Raw genomic sequence first — 12,623 nt, forward strand, 5'->3', positions numbered from 1 at the left:
ATAAAAAAATACATATACTTGACGTTAAATTAATAGTATAATACCAATAAAAAATAAAATATTTAATTACTGCTAATTACTAATATACAAATATTGTGAATAATTTTTATGTATGTTAATATTAATATATATTAAAATATGTAAAAATATATAAATATGTTTAAAAATTAAAAATCATTCAAACAAAAAATCTACTCGTGCAGCATTGCTTTACAAATTTTTAATTTAGGTCATGAATGGCTCTCGTAAATTATAATAAAATATTTAATATGATATTTAAATTTTAAAAATTTATTATATAGTATTTGAATTATAAATTTATTTACTAATGTGATATTCATTTTTAATGTGAGTACTTCTAATGATGATATGTGATAAATAAATAACCCTCTAAATACTATATTAATTAACAAATTTATAAGTTAAATATCAAATTAAAGATTTTTAAAATTAAAGTATCACATTATATATTTAACTATAATTTAAAGGTCATCCGTGAATCAAGACATTATCCTTTCTAGTTTTTATTAGGTAGTTTTTATAATTTTTAAAGCCAAAATATACCATTAGTCACAAAATAATAGTCAAATTTTTAAAATGTTCACCTAACTATTACAATTTTAGATTTAATCACTAAATTTTGAATAAATATTTTTTGTCACTAAACTATTAATTTCTAATGATATGTTAATATGAAAATGTTGCATTGATTATCTGGTGTCACGTGATATTACTATATCAGCAAACTATTTTTTTCAAAATTTATAATACCATATCATAAATGTAATATGATATGTTAAATGACACAGCAATATCATATGACACTTAGACAATTAATGTGGTATTACCATATTGACATGTTATTAAAAATTAATGATTTGGTGACAAAAAAAATATTTACTTAAATTTTATTGACTAAATAAAAAATTTAATAATTAGATTATTATTTAAAAAATGTGATTGTAATTGAATGACTAATAATATATTTTATCATATTTTTTAATACATGGAGTATAATTTAAGACAAAAATATAGATTAGAATAAAATATTACTCAATAAACTAAATAAACTAATTAATTGAAACAAACTTTTTTTCAAAATTAATTTATTTTTATTTCTTAATTTTTATTGAGTTCGTGTCTGTACAATGAAATCTATTTTGTCAAAGGGCAATTCCATTCGCAACATATTTGTTACTCTTCATATTTAAAAAAATATATTTTAAAATAAATTTTTAATTATCTTTTTTTTCTTCTTTTTTTTAACATTCATTTCATTTTTTAACTTATTGATTTTCAAATTCAGAAGTTTTTTAAAAATTTTGAATTTGTAAATTTGAAAACTATTAAAAGTTTTTAGAGTTTGTTATATAAAATTTTTTAAAATTTTGGTATATTTGTATATTCAAAGTTCAAAAATTTTTATAAGATTTTTTTAATTATTTTTTTTATTAAACTTAAATGTAACTTTGTTTTAAAATTTCCATAAATGATTTTTAGTACGTTATTTAACTTATTAGATATATATTTCTGAAATGCATAATTGGTAAATTAAATAATTTATCGAAAATATATATTCAAAAATTTTAAAATTAAGATAAAAAGAATAATTAAATAATTGTATTTGAAAAAAATTTTAAAAAATGTGGAGAGAAAAAAGGGGTACATTTAAGAATCACCTTTTTTTCAAAAAAAAAAAAAAAAAAACTGGTTCAATAACCGATCCTTGGAATACTGGTAGTCTTACAATCCCAATAGTCGTACCTTAACCGAGCCAAAACGACAAAAAGTTCTCTTAACCATTACTAATCAAAACGCTGAAACTCTCACTGAAGAAACATAGGAAGCAAAGGGCAACGATGAAGACGATCAAAGTCATAGTACTGATAGTAGCTTTCATCCTCGCACTTTCTCTTTTGTCGTTTCCTTTAGTCGGATTCCAATCCGACGAGCTGCTCGTTGACGACGAAGAGTTTGGATTCGAGGGGGCTCCCCAACTTCGCTCCCCTGAACCATTCTCCACCCGATCCGCACTAGTAACAACCCCGACCCGGAAGAGGCTTTCGGATCTCAATTATGATTCTAAGATCCATTTCTCTCTTGACCACGCTTTCGGTGACTCCGATTTCTCTCCCGCTGGCACTTTCTCCGCCCGCCTTAAAAACTTGGAGCCATGGTGGCCAGGTTTACTAACCTCCTTTTGTTTTTTTGTTTGTATTCTTTTTAAAGCAGATTTTTAGTTTTCATTGTCTTAATGCAAAATCATAACTGCAATGCGAATTCTAACAGAAATTTTCTATGTTAAAGTAAAATCATGCACAATATAAATTTTTGGTAAAAAAACCATATATTTTCTTTTATATCCAAATGAGCTTCTCTGCTTTTTTGCTTCGGGAAGCAAAAAAGAACAACCAAACGTATCCTTAATTGTTAAAGGAAAGGAAAGTGGAGTCACATTGTGAGGTGGGAGCTGCTGCCTTAGGAACATAGCTATGTCATTGGCAAGAAATTGTAATGTCAAGCTAACTTTTTTAAAAGAGATAAATTCCAAATTTGTTTTGTCACTACACTCAATTTGGTTGAATATTGACATTGTACATTTATTTTGAACCAAATTTGGACAAAAATTAATGGAGTGGTGAATGTTAAATCATGATCTCAGTTTTTTTTTTTTGGTGAGTTGGAAATAAAAATGAAAAAAATAAAAAAATAATGTGTTAACAATTGCCATGTGTATATGTTTGTTGTGAAATTTCATGCCATTGTTTCTGCTCCTCCACATCTTATTTAAATATTTAAATATTTAAATATTTAAACAAAATATTCAATGGAGTTTTCCTTCAATAATAGCTTTTATCGAAAAGTCAACCAAATAAAAGTATGGTGGTAAAATTAATGCAATTGAAGTACGCTGAGAAAATTCAATATTGAGCCTTAGTATAGTGGCAAATTTGGTACTTATCCTTGTTAAAAAGAAAGGCTTCTGAGTTCTTTGCAATTTAAGGGGTCATTGGATTCAACTATTACTTGGTTTCATACTAAATCTTAAAAGTGGATATTGGACTGTTTTTGGAAAGGTCATTAGTATTAGAGAGGAGTTTACTAAAGCTTAAGCTCCGTATTTTTCAATTTCTTTCTAGCAGCTTGGCTATGTAACACCTGCTACTCCCAAAGTTCTTAAAATTTGATAAAAGCCTTCAAGTAAATTGAGAGATTAGTGTTGCTGATAAGAGGCTTAGCTAAGTGTCAGCATCTATAATTGGCAATACCAAACAAATTTGTAATCAATTGTGTAGAATAATTAGTTTGCTGCTCCTTTTTCCCTTCGTTTCTCAGCCAACCATGAAGGATATAATAGTTGACCAAAGGTTTGGAATTACTTAAGGTCATGTTTGGTGCATAGGATAATGGATAGGATAGGATGATAATCATCCTATATTATGTTTGATTTGTATCTAAAGAACGGGATAGGATTATAAGGAGGATTATCATCCTCTTGTTATAGGATTAATCAATCTTCCCAAAGTGGAGAGGATTATTATTAATCCATGAGATTAAACTTACGTGTCCTATCATACCCTTGAAAATTATATCAATAATTTAAATTGTATAAACTTTGAAGAAGGATAATTTTAACCAATAAATAAATTATCCTATCATAATCCTTGTACACATCAAACATAAGATAGGATATTATTTAATCTAATCCTATTCGTAATGTCATCTTATCCTATCCTATCATAATCTTGTGTACCAAACATGACCTAAGTTCCTTCAATCCTGAAGTGACTTTCTTTTGCACATGTTTGTCATTTCTTTTATTTTTGGGGAAAGCTCTTATAGAATTTTAAATTGACCTTCTTTTATTAACAGACACTTACAAAGCTACGATTTTCAAGGAACAATTTCACTAATGAGGAGAAGAAGAAGTTCAAAGTAATTGCACATTATCTAAATTTCTAATTTAGTTGCTTTGTTTCTTTGTGAGTGGCCAATTTACAATTCTTTGAGTTTTAATTATCTGTTCTTGCAGAATCTGCTTGAAAGTGATGACTTCTATAGGATAAGACTCCCATCTAATGTTTGAGTCCTCCTGAGAGGGATTTTATTATTTCATCAGTGAAAGCAGTAAGTGCTACTTTTTGCTTCAGCTTGTTTGTTGAGATCTCTATTATTATTGTTTTTTGATTTTGGTATTGGAATTCTTGGTCCCTTTTTCTAAGGTTAAACTCATACAGAAGAAACTTGGGAGGCTTAACTGTTCCGGCTATATATGTGGTTCTTTTAGTTTATACAACCAGCGTTTGACTTATGCTCTTCAGCTGAAATCTCTAATACTAAAAGGTTGTGCAAATTAAGCTTTTTGAAGCAAAAAGTTTTAAATCTGACCACCTTTTTAAATGCTTCCATTTTAAACAATTATATCAGAATTAGCTCATTGTCTTAGGCTATTTGTGATATATATATATTTTACATTCTTTTCCTTCTATTTTCATAAAAGCTTTTCTTGTTACACCTTAGATGTTACCTATTTGTCTAAAATAAAATAATTTTTAATATAAAGTATTGCAGATAAAAATTGAATTTGGAATTTTGTTTTTAATTTGGAGCTTAATTGTCATATGGTCATATTGAGGAGGAAAAGCTAGAATTGACAAACAGGAATTTAGTTTGTAGTTTGGAGCCTTAATTGTCAATTGGAAATAAAAGGGGGAAAGTAAGCACGGCACCGTTATCATATTCAACCAGACACCAAGTTGGTCTGATTTCTACTATTTATCCCTTTCTTTGTAGTTTATATAGTTCTCATTAATTTTTTTGTTTGACTGCAGAGATGTCTTCCAAGGGAGGGTTTGGATGAGCATTTTGTAATACACATGGTAATTTTCCAACTTCAGTGGCAGAAATTGGTTATTTGTAGATGTTCTCACTCAATCCTTCTCTTCTCTCTCTCTCCTTTGTATGTGTGCCTGCATATGCAAACGGTCCTTTTATGTGATGAAGTTTTGCTGGGTGTTCAAGAAGTGACAAAAAAAACTTCTGCAGTTCTTTCAAAGCCACATGTAGATGAAAGACTCTGAAATCTTGTGCTCTATTTTCTCCAAAAATTACTTCATCCATAGAGCCTTAATGGTTCTGGATTTTCCAGTGTCCCTGTGAAATTTCTTGTCTCTGAAATCAGGATGCAGATCAGCATAAATCTTATTCATATATCGGTGACACCATTACTGAATCTTGGTGACTGCATGTGCATTCAGAAGATAAACCAAACAAGAATTAACCTGTGATTTAAGTTCTCTCTGTTTATGAAACATGCTCTTGTCAGTGCTGATATATATATATATATATATATGCATGATTCAGACCAAAAGGAATTCAAATATCTGGATTTAGCTTCTTAGAATTGTCCATGGTTGAGAGTGGTCAAATGCCCCTTTGAAATCTTGGTGTTCAACTTCAAATAAGAATCCAAACTCCAAATGGTCTTAATTGGTTTCAGTCTTTCTTTATCAACTTTTGACTGTTATCTAAGTGTAGGTTGCTAAAATTGGAAAAAAGGGCAAGACAAATAGTTAGCCCGCCAATTGAGCTGGTTATCATGAATGCTATGCTGTACAATTTTTGTTGAACTGTTATTTAGATGATAAATGATCTTGTCATTAGAACTTTAGTCTCTTCAGCATGCACCAAAATGTGTGTAGCATGTGCTTCCTCGTTTCTACTTCTTGATATTGCCCCTGCCCAAGCATTTGAAAAGTTTGATTTCTTTTCTTTTGCCTTCAGTTACTGTTGCCTTTTGCAACACCATTCAGACAAAAAGGCTTTTTTTTTTTTTTTTTTATAAGCAATTGCATTTGGCTTAGAATGATTCAAATTTTTTTTTTTTAATAATCATACCAAACAGAATTTAGCATTGTTGACCTGTATTATTATACAGCGTTTTAGAGTACAAAATGGCATTTTATTTGGTCTGTTGAGGATACCAGATTATTGGTACGCTTTCATGTTGAATAACTTGTTGAAAATAAAATTGGAATGGCATTTTTTTTTAAGTTTCAATGTGTTAATTGTACAGTCCATTTGACACTTTGCTCTGCCTTGTTAAGGACTTCTTACAATGACAGTTTGTTGACATATAAGTTTGGTTTGTGTATGCACTACCTTGTAAATTTTTGCTGCTTATACATGCCTATGATGCATACTTGTTTGCACCATGTTTACTTTCTTCTTGTGTAGTGTTAGTTGATAATATATGATTGAAACAAAATTTAAAGGATACATAAAGTTGGTTTTTGATGGAAGACATTTCAAATATGAAATTTCCCTCTGGACTCTTTGTTAACTGTGCTTTATTTGGTTTTATGGCTTTTGCTGCTTGTACATGCATATCATCTATACTTGTTTGTACCATATTTACTTTCTTTATATGAAGTAGCAGTTGATAATATAAGACTGAAACAAAATTTACAGGCAGCATAAAGTAAATTTTAGAAGGAAGACATTTAAAAAATGAGAATCTGGATGCTTTATTTGGTTTTATGGCTGCACTCGTTTACATATCTCTACCATATTTTCTAATTGGAATGTTTGGATGATATGTAAAGATGTCAAATTGCAGGTTCATATAGTAAATGTCCTGATTGACGTGGATCTGACTGCAGAGACATTGTTAATTTTTTCCCTTTTTATGCTCTTGTTTGCAGGAGGGTGTAAATGTTTTGGCAGTCAATTATGGTTCTCCTGGGTCATGCCCATATCCTCGGAATTTGAAACTTGTAAGTCAGGATTATGCTCTTAGTCTGGTATTTCTTCCCCGTTATTAAGCACAGTACAGCAACTATACCCTCTTCCTCCCCTATAATTATTTGGCAGTTGTTGCTTTTACACTGGATGGTTCTATCATGGAGATAACTTTGAGCATGTTTCTTAGTTGCTGGGCCTGCCATTAATGTCTGCTTAAAATTTTGGGGGACCATAATTATGTCAACCATCATAAATTATGAAATAGTCACATGTAAGTCTACATAGCCTGGTGGGGCTCTCTGAGTAAGGAAGTGATTGAGGGTCTTGGAGCAACATCTGGCATTAACCAAAAGCATGAATAGTTTTCTATACGATGCTTGCCCTCATAAGTTATGGAACATCCATTTTGTTTTCGTGCTAACTTCATTGTGATTTACTATGCAGATAAGTATGGCCAACTAGGCATTTTTATTTCTAATTGCAAGGCCTCATTTTGGAGTATCATTACCTATATTACCTATTTATAAAAGTAAGCACTTGGTGGGATTAATTGGTTGACATTTGGCAACCCAATTGGCTGCCATTTGGCAAGTAATTAAGCCTCTGAGGGCTTATGGCTGCAATTAAGGAAAGAAAAAGAAAAAGAAAAAAGGAAAATAAGAATAAAAAAAGTAAAAAATAAAAGTAAAATGATTAAAAGCATAATTGTTAAATAAAAAATAAAATAAACGTGTGACATAACTTAATCAAATAAAACAATATATTTATCATATTTAATTATAATATAATTCATAAAATTATATATGGATTTTAAAATAAAACGCATATCAATCAATTATTGATTTCATGATAATAAAACATAAAAGTATACAATTAATGTTAATTAATGTGAGCTTAATTGATTGACATTTGGAAGCCCAATTGGCTGCCATTTGTCAAGCAATTAAGCCCCCAAGGGATTATGGCTGCTATTAAGGAAAGGAAAAAAGGAAAAAATGGAAAATAAGAAGAAAATATGTAAAATAACATGTAAAAAGATAAAGAATAAAATGACATAAAAACATTATTATTTAAAAAATAAAATAAATGTTTGGCATAAAAAAATGCACTTAATCAAATAAAACAATATATTTAACATATTTAATTATTATATAATTGACAAAAACATCCATGGATTTTTAAACAAAAGGCATATCAATCAATTATTGATTTCATGATAATAAAAAGTAAAAGTATATAATTAATGTTAATTATTCATAATGTAAATGTTAATTTGATTTAATTTTTTTCTTCTAAAGAAAAATAATTGTTTTATTTTTATATGGTAAACATAATTTGCTTATTTGTTTATTTATATAGATTATATTTTTTATTTCAAAATATTATTTTTATAATTTCAAAAAAAATACTAAAAGTGAAATATGTGTAACATAAAACTAATATACTTTATTATATGAAATAAAATAAGATTAAATAATACATTTGAACAATTTACTTATTTTATACATAATATAGTTATCTTTATAAGAAGTGATATGATGCATGAAAATTATATTTATGCTTAACTTCATCTTTTTTGTGCAAGTATAATTTTTTAGGGATACAATTCGAAATCAATTTTTTGATATGGGGATATATACACACTTTTGATTAAACAAAATGCTTAAGTGCTAATTTTATCTTTTACCATGTATTTCATTTTATTAACTATATATAAAAGTAAACTCTTGGGAGGATTAATTGCTTATATAAAGAATACTATGATTAATATGAATAACTAATAAAAATATTTAATTAATGTTAATTACTTTGATATAAATGTTGTAAGTTATTTTATGGTATGTTGATATTAGGATACATTAATATATATATAAAACATATATATATAAATATTTTCAAAACTTGAAAAGATTCAAATGAAAAAGGTTTACCCCATGGCAATGTGCCAACAAATTCTAGTAATATATGAAATGAGGCCTTACGAGCTCTTGGTTTTAATGATGGCTTTGAAGCTTTTATTTGGAGTATTTAGATAGTGGTTATAATATGTTTGGTTGTTACGGTTGCTCTGGAAGTTAAAAAAAAGTGCATTTAGATACCAAAACAAGTAATATTTTTGAAAAATTCACATTTCTGAAAATTAAATCCATGATTTTAGTTTTGCATGGGACAGTTTTATTTGAAAATTTATTACATTTCAAATATGAATTAGACTTTTACTATTAGCTTTGTCCTTTTAGCGAACTTTGAGGAAGCAAAGAAGTTCTTAAATGAGTGTACCAAAATGCAACAACAATATGGAGTCTATTTAACTAATATGGGTTGATTTTACAAAGCCTAACTTGCAAATAGATGAACTTGTATGTCACCTTTTAGTTGCTATTTTCAATGACCGTAAGCTTTCTAAAATTGCATAGGAGAGAATTTTGCATTCAGCACTAGTAAATAAGTTGATCAAGTGTCTTCTAAGATTGCAACTTGATGTGAACTGTGACTTCAGCTTATGAGTGAATTTTAGCATTCAACATGTTTAATTGTTTGCGTTTTGTAGACTTGCATCAACTTGTTCTGTAAAATTTAAGTTCAATTGTGAATATGTAGATATAATGGAACCTTGAAGAAGATGAAAGGAGATTGTTTTCTCTCAACTAAATTTGATTGCAGAATGATTCCCTTTATTTGCATTTTATAATCTCTATTTCAGCCTGCAAAGTGGTCCTTCAGCTCACATACAGTTTTGAAGAACAGTGAGCAGGCACCGACGTATGTTTCTTTCGAAATTGTTCTTTCTCACTTTTTGCATCCTAGCTTTTCTTTTTCAACATTAGCATTATCTGTACTTGGAAAATGGGATATTTTGTTTGTATCTCTCTTCATCTTGTGGGTTTTCTGCAATGTTAGCAGTTTAATCTAAAGTCTACGTGATATTTGAATGTTCAAGTAGCTATTTCGGAAAATCTCAACGTCTTTTGTTTCCTTTTCTGCTTGATAATTGTGGCATTTTTGGGTTGCATTGACTGTGTTTCATTCTATTTATAGAGCTCCTGTCTTTACTGAAGAAATTCTTGCTGGTGAGAATGGAGAAGGTGAAGTTGTGCAGCCACCTGAAAGGTCTTTTTGGGCTAAATATGTGAGTAGTCAAATTGGTATAAGCTAAGATTTTGTAAACCTTTAATTTTTCTTTAGTCTGATGATCGAATCTATGCATATCAGTGCATGTATTTGATCCCTCTGGGACTCATCGTCATGAATGTGTAGTAACACAAGCAATGAATATGCCTGAGGAACAGGCTACTGGCCAAGTAGCTGCACAAGGACAGCCCTCAGCTGGAGGGGTGCAGCATGGGCCTAGTTCTTCTGCGCAAGAAGATGATGATTTATGAGTTCACTAATGGCGATAGAGTTGAGATTGATCTCTGCTAGGGTTTCTTCAGTTGCATGAAGATCATTATGGATGTCGTATACTTTTGAATCTCAATGCTTTTCTGGTAACTCAAGTCATCAAATGAGGAAGATCCGTAAAGCGATCATTTGAGGAAATTCTCGACTACCACCATGAGTAACCCTGCATATGCTTTTTTCCTTTTCCCCCTCAAATCATAATTATTATTTGATAATCCCACTGAATCATGTCGTCTGTTTTAGCCTTGAGGGATATTGCAACATTTAGTCTTTGATTTTTTTTTTTTGGGTAACCTAATGATGTAACAGTTAAAAGGAAAAACTGTGAATCCATGATGCGGAAGGTTACTATGTGAAATATATTAGCATGGAAATGCATGAAATGTGAAAAGGAAAAAGGTAAAAGTTTTATCCAATTTTTTAATAATTGGACCGAAGCTCGAACCCATTGGATGCTTGATTTCCGATTCCATCGTTTAAATCATTTTTAATTAATTCCATAAAAATATTTGGTACAAGCTATTAAAAAAAAAAAAAAAAACTCACTCGTTCATTCGTATTAAGCACGGATTTGATACAAGCCATTCATAAAAGTAAATAAAATTTTAGAATTAAGTTAAATTTTGATACGCTATTATTATTTAATATTTAATTTTATAATTGTACTTAAATTTTATTAATTTTGTCAATGTATTAAAAGTTTTTTGATTTCTTCGACAAAATGTCACGACAAAAAAAATATATATATATATATATATATATAATAAAAATAAACAAACTAAAATATAATAAAACAATTAAATATTAAATTATAGTACAATGAGATAAAGAGCGTCTATTCGAATTTTTTTTACTCTTCACACTTTTTTTTTTAATTTTTAAAAATAAAATTATTTAATTACTTTCTTTTACTTTCTTTTACTTTACACTCTTTTTATTTTTGGGATTTCTAAATGCATTTCAATTTTTACTTTTCACACCTCATTTTAAAATTTTTTTTTTATAAATAAAATTATTTAATTACAAAATTTCACAAGTTTTTAATTATCGATATCCAATAAATTTTGTAATTTTTCATAAATAAAGTTATAAAATTTATCAGAAATAAATTTTCTGAAAATTACCAAACAATAAAATTTTTAAGAAAAATTATGAAAAAAATATTATTAAAAATTTTTACTAATTGATGTAAAGAAAAAAATTATTATTGATAAGAATAATAAATTTTAAAGTTAACAAAAAAATTAATTTTACTATTTTAACGAAAGAATAAAATTTTAAGTATTACTATTTGCACCTCAGTTTCTTTTCAATGCATCCCGCCCAATTGTTTACTCAACATACTCCAAATCCCAAATATAAATTTATAGAAAACCTAAACATCCCATTTCCCTTTCTCTTACAACCCATCTTTTTTTTTTTTTCAACCGAAAACTTAAAGTATTTTAAGCTCAAATCAAGCTAAATTCAAAGAAATTTTCATCAATTTGATATTAAAAAATATAAAATTAAAAGCAAATTGTTTACTCTTGCTTTTTTTTTGTTTGATTTCATATTTAATTTTGTAAAATTTCATATTAAAATGTTTGGGTGTGATTAAAAATTTTCGAAAATCCAATGTTTATTCAAATAGATATTAGAAAGCTTTTAAGAGTTTTCATAAATGAATTTTTAAAATAGATGTGAAAGATAAAAAAGTAATAAAGTAATGAGTATTTAAGTAATTTTATTAAAAGTTAAAATTTTAAGATGTATTGATAAGAAATCGAGGTGCAAATAATAGTACTCCAAGATTTTAATTAAATATTTTATTTATTAATATTAAAAATGATGATGAAAGAATTATTAGGTCTGATCAACATCTAAAAGTTAAAATTTTTTGAATTTATATAAATAATATTATTGACTATTACATATTTTTATCAAAATCTAATATGCTAATTAAAAAAACTCTTCTAATAAGTGAATATAGAGTTTTCTCTAAAAATTTTAGTTTAATTAGAATTATTATAAAATTTTAATAATCAGTATCAAGAAAATTTATTTATTATTAAAGAAAAGATAAATTTTAAATTTATAAAAAAATTGCATTTACTAATTTATTCTTAGTTTAATTAGAATATTATAAGATTTTATTCTTTTCTAAGATCAAAATAATAAAATTCAAAAATTTTAATTAATTTTAAAATTTATGATTTTTTAATAATAATTTTTTATTACACCAACTAATAAAATTTTTTAATAAAATTCTTTTTTTTATAATTTTTAAAAAAATTTTATGTAATGTTTAATTTCAAAAAATAAAGTCATTTTTTGTTTTTATTTTTTTTGGAAAATGAAAAACATGATTAAAAACGAGTTTGGTAATTAAAAATGAAAATAAATTTTAAGAAAAAAAAGGATTAAAATATGAACAAAACAAAATATGTTTTTTATTATAAAAGTAAATGATTAGAGGTGTTCATAAATTGGATGGC

General features: G+C 27.4%; 1 pseudogene across 1 annotated transcript; it reads left to right on the plus strand.

Annotated features, from left to right (window-relative positions):
- Positions 1-1,716: 1,716 nt before the first annotated feature.
- On the plus strand, positions 1,717-10,637 carry LOC111295214 (uncharacterized; annotated as a pseudogene). The gene is made up of 8 exons (XR_016327463.1): positions 1,717-2,184; positions 3,874-3,936; positions 4,034-4,128; positions 4,833-4,880; positions 6,705-6,776; positions 9,449-9,507; positions 9,784-9,874; positions 9,958-10,637. The product of XR_016327463.1 is annotated as an uncharacterized LOC111295214 (transcript).
- Positions 10,638-12,623: the final 1,986 nt, after the last annotated feature.

This window comes from Durio zibethinus, chromosome 14 (assembly GCF_047325235.1).
Source record: "Durio zibethinus cultivar Kanyao isolate XHJ-2024 chromosome 14, ASM4732523v1, whole genome shotgun sequence".
Taxonomy (NCBI): domain Eukaryota; kingdom Viridiplantae; phylum Streptophyta; class Magnoliopsida; order Malvales; family Malvaceae; genus Durio; species Durio zibethinus.